Here is a 19,162-nt window from a genome sequence, read left to right on the forward strand (position 1 = left end):
TGATGTTAGAAAGAGAAGGTTAATGATCCTATTGTGATGCTGATTGTGTGATAGTTCTATCTATGGTTGTAAATAAAGAGGAAGATTAGAATGAGGTTTTATTATGAGAAATATTTAAATGAGAGCCCTTAGTTGGCTCTGAAGGAGTTTGTTAGTAGGAGTCCATGGAGTTGCTAGAGTACTAAGCTTGAATGTGGTGGTAAGGAGTAATGGTCTTGGGTTGAGATTCCCTATAAAGAGGTATAGAACCTTAACCTAAGGATTTGGGTTATGCTTGAATATAGTGAGATTGTACCATTAGCCTCAGACCTTAGTAAAAGTAACCCGTTCCATACCCAGTCCAGTCATCATTCGAGGACGAATGATCCTAAGGGGGAGATATTGTAACACCCCAGAATTTTTTTGAGCTAAGACTTGAACCATCCTTCGTTGTGAATAGGATTTTACCGACGAATTAAAATTTCTTAAGTGCTAAGTTCCCTAGATGTAGCACCTTGAGTTCGAAAAAGAACTAAATTGGAAATAGCTAAATCTGAAATTTTGCAAGTTATGCTTAAGTTATGAGTTTTTGGTCAACTTGAAATGATCATAACTCCTAGAACATGATGCGTTAGATGTGCTACAAGATACCGTAGGAAATACCTTTGAATTATATTTCAAACACCACTGAGTTTGCTAAGTTTCGAGGTCGGATGGGTGAGATATGACCTTTTGAAGATAGGTTGTCCAGTTAAGGAAAGTTAGCCGAAAATAGTAAGGGGTATTTTGGTCTTTTCCTTACCAAATCAGATTTAATTCATTTTTAGTAAGGTTTTAAGGGTCTAATCCTATTAATTTCAGTTTTATAATCCTAAAATACGCCTAGGGTTTTAGTTGAGAGTTCAAGAAGAGAAAAGAGGAGAAAAGAGGAGAAGATCAAGCGTTCATCGAGATTCTTGTGTCTTGTTGTGGATTTTCGCCATGGGTTTAATCCCTAAGAGGTATGTAAGCTTCCATATTGTTGGTTTTGTTCACCCACATGCCAAACATGTTATTTTCAGCGCAAATTTCATTCTTGAAGTTGAAAGATTTGAGTTCTTGGTGAATTCTTGCTAGGTGTTCTTGGAGTTCATTGAAAATTTTGTTGTGTTGGGTTTTGAGTGATTTATGGAGATCAAAGTGAGTGCTTTAAGGGTTGTATTGAGTAGATTAGAGTGTACTTATGTTAAATAAATGATTCTAAGTGATTGGGGAAGAAACGGTTCGATTCTAGGCGAGTTAGGGTGAGAAACTAAGCAAAGAAATTCGTCGGGTTTTCTGGGTTGGGGCCTGGCATGTCCCGCCAGCTAGAGCGCCCCAAAGTAGGCTCTGAAGTTTAGGGGCTGGCGCTCTAGGCCACCCATTGCCCTAGGGTCGCCTTCCCCATCCAGTTTGCAATCGGTTACTTCGTTAAAGTTCTTTTGAAGGGTACCTTCACTCTTTTTCGATTCTAACTACTCTAAGCTACTTCTAAACACCTAAAATCATTCCTAACATTATCATAACTTGAATTCATAATTCAAATTCAGGGTAGATTTAAGAGTTAAGTTTTGAGAATTCTTTCGAACATTCTAAAAAAGTCCCTTTGAGTCATTTTGTGGAGTCTTCTACAACTTTTAGTAACTTGTTTCAAGACTCGAGCAAGTGAGTATGAAGATGAAGAGAATGTATTCATGAGTCTACCTTGTCATCAAGAGATCTTCCATGTCATGAACCAAAACTCTTGAATTCATAATTCACATTCAAGAGGGAGTCAAGAGTAGAGTTCAAGAAAGCCTTTGAATTTAATTGTGAATTCTTTGAGATCCATCATTTATTTGAACTAAGTTTTGAGGAAGTAAGTAAGACAATGAGAAGAGTTGTATACATGAGTTCCATGTAGTTATGTAGACCTTCGAGTCGAGTTGTTCATGCCCATAAATTCCTCATGGACTCCATAAATTGAGTATCATTGAGAGGAGTAGTATTTTCAAGTTCTAAATTTTGAGTATTAAGTTCCTAATCCCCTTTGAAATTATATTTCTTATCATGAGACTATTACATGTTACCCATGAAGTCTTTGAGTTGAATTGTTCATGTCCATAAATATACATGAACCCTATAAGTTGAACAGTCTTGAGATGAGAAGTGTTATTGAGTCCTTGAGTTGAGTAGTTCATGCTCATAATTCCGCATGAACCCTCCGAGTTGAGCATTCTTGAAATGAGTAGTATCATTGAAGTTCTTGAGTTCCAAGTATTGAGTTCTATCTATGGTTATTGAAAACCTTGCATTGAGTTGTTCACGTCTATAATTCGGCATGAACCTTATTTTAAAAAGTCTTTTACAAATGTTTTAACTTTGTTTTAAGACTTAAGTTTTGAGTTAAGCAAAGAGTAAAGAGTAAAAAGTTGAGTTCATTTCTTCAAAAGAGTATATCGGGACTATGTATTCCCAAACAGTAAATGTTTTTCACATTTAAACAAGAAAGGAAACTGAGATTTCAAAGGAGACTTTGAGCTAGTTTTTCAGTAAAGAGGAAACTATGATTTCCAAGAGGGCTTTTAAGCTAAGTTTTGAGTAATTATCTCAAGCCAAAGAAAGAGTTTTGATTTTACAAACATATGATCGAAGTATATTTTGGGAGTAGTATTGAGCACCGATATGGGGATGCGAGTTCAGATAACTCAAGTTTTCATAAACCATATAGCCATCATGGGTAGTAAATGATCATACTTTTTAGATGACTCCTTACGATGCTTTTCGCATAGACTAGTGGATCTACTTAGTGAGTTAGGTTCTATACCCCTGACAAGGTATAGGACGGTCCTTGGCAGCATGAGGTAAAATGTTGTTTCACCACTTAGGCTCATAGTGGTGGTTGTCGGTTAGAGAATCTCCCACAAAGTTACATTGTATTTTTATATACATACTGAGTTTTACTGTATTTTTCAATGCATTGAGTTGCTATATACATTTTTACATCTCTACATATATATATTGCATATTTTACTATTATATTATCCTTGATTATTTCGAGTTAAGTATCTTATACTTGAGTACTTCTGAGTTGAGTAAGTTTGAGTATCCTTGAGTATACCTCTGAGTTGAATATCTTATCATTGAGTTGAGTGAGTTGAGAAGAGATAAGTATGTTTCCTTTTTATCAAAGTTCAAGCTTATGTTTATGCTTTAGAATTCCTCTTACATGCTCGTAGATTCCACGTACTGAGCCATTTTGCCTGCATCGTCTCATGATGCAGACACAGGTATTCAGGGTCATCAACAGGAGCTTCGTTGATTCAACCGGAAGTTCAAGTTAGCTATGGTGAGCCTCCTTGTTTCCGGAGGATTTCATTTACTTTTTAGTTTAGTCAGGATGTCATGGGTCTTGTCCTGGCTTCCATCTTTAACAATTAGAGGCTTCATAGATAGTCGATATAGTTCAGAAGTCTGTATCATTTATTTTGTTAAATGTTGAAAGACTTAAGTTGCCTATTTTATGGCGAGTTGTATATTATTTTTATATTCAGAGTTGTTCATTTGAGTTAAAGTTTTGTATTTCAGTTTCATGAACTTTTATTCAATCCTTAAGCTTTTGTATGCTTGAGTTAGTCTTCCGCTTGTAGTCGGCCAGGATGAGGGTTTGCTTGGGGACCAACAATGGTTTTAGAGTGTCGGCCACGTCCAGGGTGTAGGCTCGGGTCGTTACAATATAACTAATTTAGGTTTGCTTATGTTTTCATTATTCTCCAGTGAGATTATACTTTATCCTTTTTAGGATATCAATTTGTGTTACGAATTGAATTTATTCATCAATTTGCAATTCCAGAAATGGCATAAACTAAACTAGAATCAAGCGATCAAGCATAACTCAAAATACATGAGATCACATTACTGCTTGAGTGAAATAAGGGAAGCTCACTTTATGACAAAAATTTCATGAATTCTAAACATCGAGCACCAAAACTTGGCACCACAAATTCACTGGAATGAAGATGACTTATCTGACGAACTTTAAATTTTTGGACTCACCAATTAGTTAATCTAGAACAAGATATGGCTAAAATATGTCATGTTTCTCCCTTTTCTGTCACGATCCAATTTTTGAGGTCATTATAACACCTACTACATCTCACCGGTAGGTAAGCCTATCCCTTAGCCCGCAGCCATAAGCAACAAGCTACCAAGCAGAAACCAACAATAAAAAACATAAGCTTATATTAAGCGAAGAACGGATAGTCAACAAAAAACAATATAGGAACCATCCCAAGAGCTGACATCAGTTAGTAGTTGAGCATCTAATAAAAAATAAGAGTACAAGGCTTCTACAAATACAAGTTAAGCACATGTTCTCTTTAAATACAACATAAGGACCAAGCCTAGCAAAAAATAGATGGAAATTGGCAACTCCGCGCGCTAAGAGCTCGCCCAAGTCTCCGAAAACTCTAATTTGCTCCGCAGGACTCTACGTCAACGGTGATTACTCAAGATGAGATCTGTAGAGGGCATCAATGTAGTATGAGTACCAAAAATGGTACTGAGCAGGTAACGACTGACTGAGCTCAAAAGATAGCACACACATTAATAATAAGTAATAAAGAAAGCAAACCCAAGGGACGAAGCCCTACCCCAATCACACCGCTCAAGTACTAGACAAAGCAGAGCTTGGACCAACCCACGGCTACGACGAACCACCAAGGTCGCAAGCATCAACGCAAGAAGAACGACCCAAAACAAGCCCTAAAAGGAGCAAATCATAGCTACTGGGGGGATAAAACACAACCTAAATAATCTAATGTCCATCCAAGTATAAGTTCACCATGAATCAATCCTAACAAGGATAAGTAAGATCATCTAAGCCACAAGTGAAGCCACAATCTAAATTAAGAATTCTAACATCTACAATAAGCTCAAAGCTCCTACGGAATCAAGACATGATGGAATTTAGTAAGTCAAGTGATCCAGGTTGTACGAGTTCATTAAAACCATTTTTAAATAAAAAATGAGTATAATAGTATTTCATCATGAATAATAAATATGCCAATGCATGTGTTGGGATCGTATCATAAGATTCCTGAAAACTAGCAAACAATGCAATGCATGCAATCACAAGCATTCAAGCAAGAAACTCAAAATCAAATAATTATACAGCCAATGAAACCACGCTACCAATGCAGAGAGTAACCTCGCATCCAACTGGTCCTCATATACGGCCTCAGGCACAACAGTATAATCATGAGCTCAATAAGGATACATCATTCCCACCGCTAATCAACAAGCAAAGGGACCTAAAGAGATTTCAAATAAATAAACGAGGACCAAACTCATGGGGAAGCGCCATACCCTAATCAAATAGCTCCAGTCCCAGACTGTGCACAACTAGAACCAACCAACGACTACGATGAGCCACCCAAGTCACAGGTATCATCACAAGGAGAATGACATAAAACAACCCCGAAATGGAGCAAACTATAATTATGAGGCTATAAATTACAATCTAAAGCATCTAATGTTTAGCCTAGTCTAAGGAAACCACATATCCATCCTAACAAGGATAAGAAAATCATCTACACCACAAGAGAAGACAAAGTCTAAAATAAGGACCCCAACACCCACAATAAGCCCAAGGCTTTACGTAATCAAGAAAAGATAGGATAACAAGATAAAAGCAAATACCCGACAATTACCATATGAAATTACATGAAATCTATACCAGGCATTATCTAAGATGCTCAATAAAGAAATTACACCGAAGCCTACCTCAAAGCCGAATACGAGGGCTCCAAACACCGCGAAACTATCAAACTATCAATCATAATGTTATTACAAGTGTTTAGACACTAAAATTACAACAATTGGAAATAGACCTAAAATTGAGTCAAAATGGGAATGTGGAATCCCCACTGGGAATTTCAAAATTGACTCCATCAAAAAGGTCTTAAACTAAGTCTCGATCTTGTCTTCCAAAATTGAACAGAATCCGAGCCCCGAAAACAACCCCAACAATAACATGGAAAATTAACAAGAAAATAAAGCTAAGGCAATAACTTTGAGCTCAAATTTAACTCAAATAAAGGATCCTCGCATCTTTTAATCAAATATCCAACACGCTCCCAACGATCACACAACACTTCAAATCACCCAAATGGAAACTCGGATGAGGGTGAAATCGCCATTTAAAAATAAGGACCGAAAACTATATTTTTGTGATATAAATACCTAAAATTGTTCACTAAAAGTAAACTTTGGTTCCTTAAAGTCTGATATCTAGTCGCTAAAAGCCTACACCAGATATCAACATTTTAGATGGTTTGCTCAAACTCCAAATTCTCTAACATAGTGTCCAGGATTCGTTGGAAACCATGAGCGCGCAAACAAAATATGATACCCTATCAAATTAGGCATTCCAGACTCAACGTAACCATCAAAACATTCATTCGAGGTTGTTTCGACGAAAAGTGGGTCCAACAACTAAGTTACGTTTTAAGCTAAAAACCACAAGAAGGCTAAAAATGAGATCACAAACCTAGAGAACCGCACGAAAGGTCGTTCTAGATGAAAGTCGATATTCCGGAGCTAATCGCGCTGATGGAATTTTCATCCAAGCATGTTTACCAAGAATTTTGACCAAAGTCAACCCTTGGCTTAAGCTTCAAAGTTAAAATGCCTAACGATACAAACTCACAGCAGACGTCTCGACGCCCGAATCAACCATACCCCTATCCTAAAATGGCCCTTCCAGAGCTGATGAAATCGTCAAAATTATATTTTGAAGCTGTCTTCTTGAACTTCCTACTGAAGTCAACCGTTTAAGATTCAAACGCTCCAAAATACTTGAACTTGTACAAAATCCAAATAAATGATCCGGTGACCGAACAATCAGTCACGACAAGTAATGACTTGTGGTTGCTACGGGAAAGCTCTAAATGTTGAAAAGATCAGAAAATGATGAAATTAACATGGAGGGTTATTACAACCTAATGACGGGGATCCTAGGTAGGTTGTGGATGAAGATACAAGCTTTGAAATTGCATATTGCTCCAATATTCGGAATAAGTAATTTGTTCCTACTAACGATTATTCCATTCTAAAGTTTTATCCATTTTTAATAAAAGTTTTTTTTATTCGTCTATTTTGCGTTCTTGATCATAGAACGTATTTCATCCATGATAATTTATCTTTTCTCTTTTTTTTTATAGGAAAACATCCATCAGGATATATTATAAATTTTAAAAATATAATAATACTATGATATTTATGTCACTGATTAAGTTTGCAGAAAAAATTCCTCGACGAGTTTCCTTTACTTCCTTGATGAGTTTCCAAACATCAACATTACACCCCACCCATTTCTAGATGACCCTCAACGTCACCTAGTCCAGATTCTACCTGAGACTAGCCTAGCAAAAAAAAATTAAGTCACTCCCAAAAGTGTTCTAGCCCAAATTATTTCACTATTGGATAACTAATAACAATCGGGTCAAATCGTTACAGGTAGTGGAGATGGTTGCATTCGAATTGGTAATGGAGGGTACCATTTTTGGTGGGAGGGTAAGAAAACTTAGAACTCTGTGAGTAGATAAAAAACTTTTTATACCATATAAAGGTTTGATATGTAGAAGAGAACAATGATTTTAGTCATGAACAATGTGTTCCTTATATAAAACAAATACAACACTGAAATACTAATCCAATGATACATCATGATCTGATAAGATACAATGCAACTAAAATACAGAACCTATTGGAAGTCCTAATGGAAAAAAATACAAGAATACGGAAAACATATAGCTAGAAAATATGAAATAGTAGTGAAATCCTAAACTAAAGGATAAAAATTATTATCCATTAATATCTATGCCCAACAACTTTAGGTGTAGGCACACACGTCCTATGTGACATACACAAATCATTTAGAGTGTTGATGTTGTTGATACCAATTTTGACAGACCTATAAATCATTTTCGGATTTCTAGTTGATTAAATATATATTTAAAACTTATTTATTTTATTATATGCTTAAATTTATAATTAGTTTTATCCAATTAACTATATACTTTGGTATTTATAATGAGGTGTATTTCTTTTATATGAAAAGTTTTGATTATCATTTATTTATTTCTTTTATTTAATAAGTGTAATATTTTATTATAAATAGTAATATATTCTTTCCTCCAAATTATTGAAGTCCTATCCATTTTTATCCAATTTTATTTAATTCTAATTATGTTTATCAAATAGAACCAATATAAATCCCAATCCCCATCTTTTAATCACAGACATCCATCTCATCTTGATCAATGATCGAGATTAAATCCTCTACCTTTTTCTATTTATTCATCCAAAACCTAAATAACTATTCATCTTTCTCCTCAGTCGAAGACGAGCTACCCCAAACCCTCACTATCCTTTCCCCATCTGTTACTCTACTATGAAACCACCGTGAAGAGCCGCCCGCCTCTGGTGAAACCACAGTAGCTCCTTTCTCCTCCTTTCCCTCAGCTACGAACCACCAGAGACTAGCCACCAAAAAACCACCACACCTCTCTTATTGCCGCTCCTTTCTCCTCCTCCTTTTATTCCGGTGAAACAATAACTACCTTCGCCTCCACTCATCATTCGACAACCACCAACACTAAATATTCAATGTCCAAAATTTTAGAAATAATCTCATGAAAATACCATTATAGATCCATGAGTGACTCCCAAAACCTCATCTTCTTCACCATAAACCAGCCTAAAAAAATGCAACCATGGGAACACCATAATGAAACCACCATTCTAGCAAGGTCGAAAACTTAAAATTATGATTCTAAGTCCTTCTTAGTTGATGATTTTTAGAGTTGTTGATGTAAGTTTCTTGACCTAAAGGTACATTTCTTTTGTTGCTTTTAAATTCATCTTGTCTTCTAATTTGGTGGATGTTTCAATTAGGGGTGGAAAAAGCAAACCTAACCCGCCCAATCCATTTAGTTTTGGTGGGTTATCAACCCGTCTATTTATTAGCTCAATCTATTAAAAATTGGGTTGATATGTAACACAAATTTACTCATGAGAAATTTTGTCAATTTTTTTTCTAATTTGATACTTTATATATAGCTATAATAAAGAAAAATAATAATTTTATTAGGTACATAAAACTTTAGAAAGAAGAGATGAAACACTTAAACTTTGTAAAAATTGAGTTTGGTTGAGTCTTGACCCGTTCTATAACCCATTATTTGACCCGTTTTGACCCAAGTAAATTTGGGTTGGGTCTTGACCCGTTTGTTTTCTTGACCCATTTTGACCCGGCCAAATTTGACCAAATTCGCCCAATTGTCATCCCTAGTTTTAATAAATTTAATCTTATATCTATGATAGCATCCCTTAGCTTTATTTTTATTATCTTAGTGTATTTGCCTATTCATTAATATTACTGGGTTCATTGAATTTAACGAGTTCTATTGGAAATGTTTAAGAATATTAACTATTAACGCTATATGTGATCATAGATTAACAATATTGAAATTTGAAGTTCACCTAAAATCTTGTCACTATAATGCTTACTAGTTTTAGTTTATTAAGTATTGATTTACATGAATTCATAACTATGTGATAGTTAGCTAGTTATTTTTAATTGTCTATATGGTTTGCAAATTCTCTTTTAGTTCCATTAGTTCAAGCTAGAATAATTAGGCCGTATAGAGCCCACTTAGTTTAATCGAGAGAAAAAATGAGATGAGATACAAATTTATTTCGGATCTTTTGATCTACTTGGTTTGATGTGCTTACACATTTTAAACTCTTTTTCTTATTATGTGCTTAGTTTGATTAAGAGTCTTTATTACTTTATTGTTTAACTAGTTAAATCTTTAGAACATTCATACTTTCACATCTTTAAATATTATTACATGTACATCATAATGGAATGACGTTGCTTTAAGTTCAGCCACAATAAATGGAGATGTAAACGCTCGAAGAAAAACTCAAGTGGAATCATCTCCCTAGTGGAGGCCATGTACATTTGGTAAATAATAAAAAATGGACAGGCTATAGTTAGCTTCATCCAGGTACATTTGGAAAATGATGAAAAAGGACAGGCTATAACTGACTTCTTATATGAAGTGCACATATAGCTTTATAAAAATAAAGCAACTCGTTATTCCCTCCTATTCTAATTTTATATGTTACCCTTTTAAAAGTTTCAAAAATTTGACAACTTTTATTATTATGTTAAATTATCAACAAACTTTAATATAATACTAACATAAATGATATACATATATTTTAGCTTCACAAGACTTTTTAAATATAAAAATATTTTATTTAATACTCTTGAATAATTTCTTAAAGAATTCTTTTCGTCTTGTCTCAAAGCATCTAAGAGATTCGACCATAAAAAAAAATTGAATAGAGGGAGTAACACCGAATTAGGTCCGTTTCCAGCCTTGGCATATCTTGATCTCATATTTTATCTTACCTTTTTCACTTTATATATATATATATATATATATTGTTGATTTTCTTATATATCTTCATTTGTTAAATTAATTGGCCTCCAAATTCGAGGTGGAACCTAGTTTATTAATAAGTTTTTCTCATTATTTATCGTTTATAATTACTTCATTTTAAGCTTAATGTATAAGTATTCATTTGACCAAGTTAGTTTCTCTACCCTTTACTCTTCTCATTTTCAACTTAGTTTCTCTTTTTATTTGTGTTATTCAATTACTTTTTGTCTTCTTATGGGAAGCAACCAGGTCAGTCTCTTTCTTCTTTTATTGTCAATATTATAAGTTTTTCATTTTTATCTAATGGCATCAGAGCGTGCATTGTTTAATTGAACTCATGAACTTTATGGCTTAACTAGTTTTGTATGTATCATTGTCGGTAATCCAAGCCTAAAATCGCATACTACATAATTTCATCTTGTGTTTTAATGTTATGTGTTTGGAATAGCTAGAATTATGATATCTTTAGAATATGGTAATTTTTGTTCATGTAATAAATTTGTAGATTTGTTTAAAGTTATAATTATTTGTTAGTACAATATATTTTTCTTTAATGGCAAGTCTCATATTTCTTTTGTCTTTTTTTTTTTTTTTTCATATAATTAGTTCATTTGATTAATATTTTTTTAAGCATGTTAACTAGTAAATGAAGTTTCATGTTTGGTTACTTGACTTTTTTAAACTACCTAAATTTCACGCAATGAAAAATTTCACGTTTGAAGTTATTTTTACTAGATCTATTTAATTATAATTAATAAATGATTCCTTACTGAATAATTTAAGGGGTGTTTGGAGTGGGTTTTTTTAAGTGGCCTATAAGTAAAAAGCCAAATATCATACGTTGGGAACTCCCAACTTTTGGTTTTTGACTTTGTTTGGTACTTTTTAAGCTTTAAAAAAGTGCTTTTGTTTTACCCAAATACTTCCGAAACTAAAAATGTGCTTAAAAGCCAAAAGCCACATAAAAATAAGTTAAGTGCTTTTTTAAAGTACTTTTTAATTTTAGATGTATTTGGTAAAACACACTTTAGGCCTCAAAAGTACAAAAAAAACAAAAAAATTAAAAGTAGGTAGCTACCTACTTTTGACTTTTTAAGTAACTTAAAAAGTTTATCTAAACACCCCCTTAGTCTTTTCTTACACTAATTTATTCAGTTTTTCATATTTTACCACATCATTTTTTAATTAATGACATTTTTTCACCACACATTTCCCCTACATAATTCACAAGATTCAGCTAGTACTCACATATTGGACCTTGAAAGGTGTCTCCCTTTTTTTTTTTTTTTTTTTTTTTTCTTTTTTCCCGTCTGCTTGTATCTCATCATTAAGCCCCTCGAAAGGTGTCTAACACCTTCCTTTCGAAGTAATTTAAATCCTTATCCGGCCTATGATTTCACAGATTCTTTAAATTAAATTTATTTGTTAGTTTAGTGTAGAATGGTATCCTAATGCTCCTTTAATTCATTAGGTGGTGAGTCTTCTCTTTTTTAAAACTCGATAAAGAGCTGTCGCGTCGTTGGCCCATCTTTCACAAGAAAAATAGGATGCAACAATTGTCACGTAGGAACCCAACTTCACAATAGGTTTTCTTTGGGGCGTCCAATATAATGAAAATAAAATCAATAGGACAAAGCTGTTAGAATAATTGCAAAGAAGGTTTCCCCACTACAATCATGATTCCTGAAAAAAGACTGATCCATCTTGTAGAACAAGTCGTTGAATAGAAACTAGAGTCTTGTTTATTTCACAACTTAGTAATCAATGAAATGACATTGCTTACTGATCACCATGTGGAATAGATCAGGTTCCATCTCAAACTTTGCAAACATTATAAGAACACAAAGATTATGTCTGGGTTTTGGAGTTCTCTCATAATGGGAAGAACTTAGCCTCATCATCTGTTAATTTTTTGATAATTATATGGGAGGTTATGTTTGAAGCAGAAATTTTCTAGTCACGAGGAACCTATGTCGTTTATAACATAGGGCCTTGAGGACAATCAACTTCTCACTTGTCGAGTAGAGAAGGTTGTTTGACTGTGGGATGTAAATTCTAGTGAATGTATAAATATATTTATAGGCAAGTCTTCGGTTCCAAGAAATCCATATTTGGAGTAGAGAGGGAAAGTAAAACTCTTAGCCATATGACAACTTGATCTAGTCCACCAACGAAAGACAGTACAATGAAACATTCTAACTTATGCGTGTGATACATGGCTATGAGTTTTGCATTCCCTTGTAAACTCCAAAGAAGAATTTCTTAGTTCTCAAGACTTACCTATGTATATATATTTATACATTCATAAGTGCTCACATCCTACAATCGAACAACATTCTCTACTCCACAAGTGAGAGGCTGATTGTAATCAAGGCCCTATGATATAAATGACACTAGTTCCTTGTGACCAAAAAATTGTTGCTTCAAACATTAACTTCGATATAATAACCAAAAAATCAACAGATGATGAGGCTAAGTACTTCCCATTATGAGAGAACTGCAAAAATTGTTGAAAAACTATATGCACAGCGGAAGCATACCATAATCATACAACTTATTACTCAGTTTAAGAGAGTCAATATAGATAATCAAAATTAGAGATTAAACTTTAATGACTTGTATTAATTTTATCCGTTATGGAGAAAGGTCTATGCCAACACATGAACTTAATACTTCACTAAAATTTAGTAATGAAGACCATAGAGAACAAACTCTATCACCTCTGTATCATAGTCGAGTAATTTTCATTTAAATTAATTTTCAAGATACAAAAATATATATAAAAAAATAACTTCATCTAAACGACCTCAAATTGCCAAATCACTTCATAACTATGAGTATTTTTAATTTGATTGTTTCTAATGAACCTACTGAATTTAAGATCAATTAGTGTTTAAAAATACTATTAATCTCCAAATTTATGATCAAATTCAGATTGAAACGATTTAAGAAAAATAATCAGATTCATATCCTTATCATATATCAATTCATGTTAACTCATCATGTGTAATCATGTACCACATTTAACAAAAATTGAAACTGATATAAAGGATTACATTATCACATTTTAATTCCAAAGAGTGACTTAAAAACCATTTTAAGGGCCTCAAAACTATAACCACATAGCAATGAGTATTTCTTACTAGTCCATCACCAATGAACTTACCAAATTTCAGGTCAATTGGAGTCTATAAAAATATTTCCAAGGCTATGACCAAATTCAAATTCAAGTGGTTTAAGTATCTTTAGGAATTAAAACAATATGGCTTTATCATATTCAGATCAAATTTTAATCTGACAAACTACCTAAAACCCATCTAAATAATTTTCGATGGAACCATCAAATTTCAAGTCAATCAGAGATCAGAAAATGAATGACCACCTAAAATATGACCAAATTTGAAAAACAGTCACTTTAGACCATAGTTAAAAATTAAAATAACATGATTCAGATTTTCATTCTCCTTTTATAATTATCTCATGAGCATGAAACATATGTTGTGTTATTCCTTTGGCTGAGGCACTCAATACCTTCTTATAATAAATTATTCTCTAAATTAATACACTTAAGAATCCAAGATATTATGTTTCTCTCTATTGACTGAAAACCTCGATATCTCTTCTCATGAATTAATTAAGCATTACTAGTATTTCAAATAAATAAATCGCTTAAGCTATAACTATTTATTAACCAAAAAATTCTTAATTTATACAAATTGATATATATGTAATGAATAACATGCTCAAATAATTATTGAAAAAAAAGAGAAAAAATAATTCAATTGACCTGAAGAGTGACTACCACCACCACTTAACAAGGTTTGGAGTCAACAATTAGTCAAGAACAAAATTTATAAAGTTAAAGAAAAACTTCACAATCAGTTGAATGATAATTTGTTCATCAACAACCTCTATGATTCTCTTTCTTATCATGCTTTGCAAATTTGATGGATTAATAAGAAACAAACCAAAAAAAAAATTGCAACTAGCCGCCGAAAAAAAAATCAATCACATGTGCAGAAGTTCGTACTTTCATTTATTAAATAAAACAAATCCATTGAACTTTTAACTGATGAAAAGTTTTCAATTTGGGTTCCATTAATTTAAAAAATAAAGGGTTTCAAATAATCATTAGGACAAATGTTTACTATTGCTGTCCATTCCCACGTGAAAGTGAAAAATTGTCGCCAACACATTTTGCCCTCTTGATCATCTCAAAATTTAAGAGCGTATGTAATTTAGTCAACGAATCAAAAACCTTAAAGTTTCATTTGATTCATTTTTTTTTCGCGATAAAAATATATTTACCAACCATGAATCATACATACAATTGCACATACATATATTTTATGTTATCTATAAAGATGTAAGTATGGCTCTGATACCAATTGTTTGAAAACTATATGCACAGTGGAAGCATACCATAATCATACAACTTACATGAAGAATAAACAACACATTGTTTATACTAGAACAAGTACAATCATGTTAGAGCATATAAACTTTCTGAATTTAATTTCAGAATTACCTCTTGAAGCGTGAGCCGATACCTTCAAGTGAATCCACATGCTAATCGACATGCTAGAAACTTCAAGCAAATTCATAAGCTAGTCCACAAACTAGACCACGGTTCTACGGTCTTCTACAGTGATCCCAAGTTCACTTCCGAACCCTCTCAATACTTGGGTGGACAAATATTTTATGAAAAAAATTATCTTTTTCAAGGGTTAGAAGAATCCCTATTTATAGAGATTTCTTCTTAGTCCAAGGAAAAGGAATACCATGTCTTTCCTTACAATAGAAAGACATGTACATCTCCCTTTCCTAAGAAAAGAAAAATTCATGTCCTTCTTCTTTTCCTTAGAATAGAAAAAGTGATATACTTCTCCCTTGCCTTAGAACATAGAAAGATACATACTTCTCTCTTTCCTTAGAATAGAGAAAGACACATACTTCTCCTTTTTCCCTTTACAATAAATTCTGAGTTCTAGATAAATATGGGCACGGTAGGGACCACCGAATTAATTACCGAGGCTTCCTATTATGAAAATAATTCCAAATAATTAATTTGAATTATTTTTACCATAGTAAATTACAAATCATTCCACTAGAAATTCGTAATTGCACTCCTCTATTTATATTTTGAAAATTCCCATAAGACACATATGTAATTCCCCATGTTAAGATTACAGATACTAATCAATAAATTAAATTACTGACGAACTTAATTCAATGATCAATTTCCTTTAGAGCATTGTTTAACTTATTTCATGTGTCGGATTCTTAAATCCACTTGCAAGGTTTGACACGATGAAAATTTTTAAGCTTCTCAAAAAGGCATATCATCAATCTCTATATCGAGACATGGATTCCATCAACTAACTTATTATTTCACCAATATATATTATCATCATCCAATCTACCAAGAATATTGATCCATCTTAGAATCTCACCTTTTAATAAATCAAAACGATGATCAACATATATAGATCATAATAGCTATATCAGGATTAAGAATATAAGTACATTTAATAGTTTAGAGAATTGCTTTTGTCAGTCAGTCTAAAGCAACTATCTCTACTCGGTACCGTTCAATACATACAAAATGCACTAGCACAAGAAGTTGAAACTATATCATTCCCATAATCAAGATAACTACATATAATCTTGTGCTACAATCGTACCGATGGCATGTCCAATTTCCATCTTAGATTGTGAAAAAAAATACTTTATACTTATAAGAACCGATGATTTAATCCTCTGTGTATAAGCTTAAACTCTATACACTAAATCATCTACTATATAAGTAAATAAGCACCATAAACGAATATATGATCTATTAAAATAAATAAATAATTATTCTATAATAAATACTATATCTAAACACGTGGTTAATAGTATATATCCCAACAATCTCCCATTTAGACTTTTAACCATCACAATTGTTATAATGTACTATATCTAAATGCATGGTTAATAGTATATACCCTTACAATCTCCCACTATGATATTTAATCTTGTAAATTATTAGAATACTATTTTTAAACACATGATTAATAGTATATGCCCTAACAATCTCCCATTTAGACTATTAACAATGCATTTACAACTTTCACAAATATTCCTTTTATATTTCTTATCAAAAGGATCTTACAAAGTTATTTTTTTATGCAACTTCGTCTAGTAATGTTGAGTCGTAACTTATCGTTTTTGTATTAGATCTTTAGAGGTTTATCATGAAAGTCCTCTTAAATATACAAAATCAATCAATCTTTGTTATGATTCTCCCACTACGACTAAGTTTTACTACAATAGTCACACTTTCATGTTCTTGAGTCTTAATATTTTCCTCAAAACCTTTTGGTAATGAAATATTAACTACTTTTCATGTAGTGTTCTTTAATTTGTCCAACATCACTTTCACTACTTGAGGTAGTAGTATTGTTATGTCTAATAACGTTTCTCCCACTACGTAAATGCAATGGAACGTCAATTCTGACATACCAGTTAGATCTTCCTAAGTGTCTGAATTTACAACTGACTCATATGTTATTTCTTTGTTCAATTCCTGTAAAACTAGTTTACTTCTAGGAACATGGCTTACTAAATGATCCTTTTCTAGAAATCAGACAGTTGTGTTAACAATTGTCTTATTTTCTTTAGGACGCTATAATAAACCTTCTTTCATTCTTTAGGATATCTAATTAACACACACATTCTGTTCTTAATCCCAATTTTCTTATTCTCCCACTTAGCACATGTGCTGAACAATCCTATATCTGAACATGTCACAGATTAGACTTATGTCAAATCCAACTAGTTCTATAGTTGTTCAAGGTACTGATTTGAAAGAAATTGAATTCAGAATGTGATATGTAGTTATTAGAACCTATCCCAAAAGAAACAAAATAACTAATAATAAGTCAATAATTAATCTTATCATCTTCATAAGAGTCTACTTCTTTTCTCTTCTACAACAATCTATTATAGAGTGTCTGGTGTAGACAGTTGAAATGCAATTATTCTATCAGATAAGTGACTTATGAGCTCTGCAGAGAGGTTTACGTCACTAAAATTAGATTGCAGTGACTTTATATATTTTTCATGATGCTATTTTCATGTGCCTTAAATATTTTGAGTTTATCAAGACATTTAGACTTACAAAACATAAAAAAATATATCCATATCATGAGTAACCTTCTTGAAAACTCAGAATACTCAAATTCACCGCTTGCCCAAATGCTCATTTACTACACAAATCAGAATAGATTAATTATAACTTATCACTACCTCATTTTCCTTTTTAAGAGGAAATGTCTCTTAGTCATTTTTCCTTCTAACCAAGACTCATATGTTGATAGTGACTTCACTTTCAATGAACCGTTATGTTCATCCATTAACGAACCTCAAAATTCTATTCAGAATAAATGACTTAGACACTAATGTACATATAAGTTTCATTCAATTTAAAAGATATTTTTCCTTATGAGACAGATTAATATAATTCAATTCATGAGAAATAATACTAATAAACGAATCACGCATCAATATACCACAAGAAATAAAATATTCATCAAACTCAATGATATGAGAGTTACAACCAAAAATATTAAATACTCATCTCTTATCTAGTTAGAAACTGAAAATAAGTCCTTATAACATAAGGTACATGTACAATGCATTCTTTGAATTAATATCTTTATCTCTACCAAAAGAAAAGCTTAAGTAGTACTAAGTGGGTGTGTAAAGTCTATTGAGAATATGAGATATAATACTTTAAATAGATCATAATATTTCGAATAATCCTAAATAACAAAATTTAGGGCTCATTTATACATATATATCTATGCATCTCGAATAGCCAATCGATGGGATTGGAGAACTACTCATGCAATACACATGTACAATGATCGATTATTCATTCCATAAACTTATACAGACCTAACTCAGATGGAGAGTCTACTGTTAGTTTAAGTCAAGTGAAAATCCTCTAGTTACATTGATCCAATCCTATATTACTCAGTTTAGGAGAGTTATTACATATTGTCAAAACTAGACGATTAAATACATAGTGACTTATGTCAATTTCATCCGATAGGGAGGAAGGTCTAAGCCAACACATAAAATTAATATTTCACTACTATTTAATCAAATATGATCAAAAACTCATATAATGATCCAAAAAAAATTAGTTTCTTACTAGGTCGTTCTTATGAATCTACCAAATTCCAGATCAATCAGAGTTCTTTTTTTTTTTCGAATTCCAAAACTATGATCAATTTGGTTGAAAACGTTGTTTGGCCAAAGTAGAATTTAAGATTTTTCCGCTTAGTAATTCCTTATCATATATCATCATTTTGTGAAATAGATACACGAATTAAGAATAAAGAACAAAATTCTAAAATTTCAAAAGAAAAGCATGTTTATGTATACATTGAATATTAAAATTCAAAAACACACCTCATAGATATCAATGCATCTTGAACAATAAATTTTGATAAAAAAATGACTACTTATGCAACATACATATGTGGTGTCAGATATTCACTACAACAAATTTAGAACAAAAGCTAACTCAGATGGAGAGTATATGTTATTTTAAGTCAAGTGAATATCATTATCCGTAGATCCATTGATCCAATCAAATATTACCCAGTTTAGGAGAGTCA

This window comes from Solanum verrucosum, unplaced genomic scaffold (assembly GCF_900185275.1).
Source record: "Solanum verrucosum unplaced genomic scaffold, falcon-dt-bn FXZP01000257.1, whole genome shotgun sequence".
Classification (NCBI taxonomy): domain Eukaryota; kingdom Viridiplantae; phylum Streptophyta; class Magnoliopsida; order Solanales; family Solanaceae; genus Solanum; species Solanum verrucosum.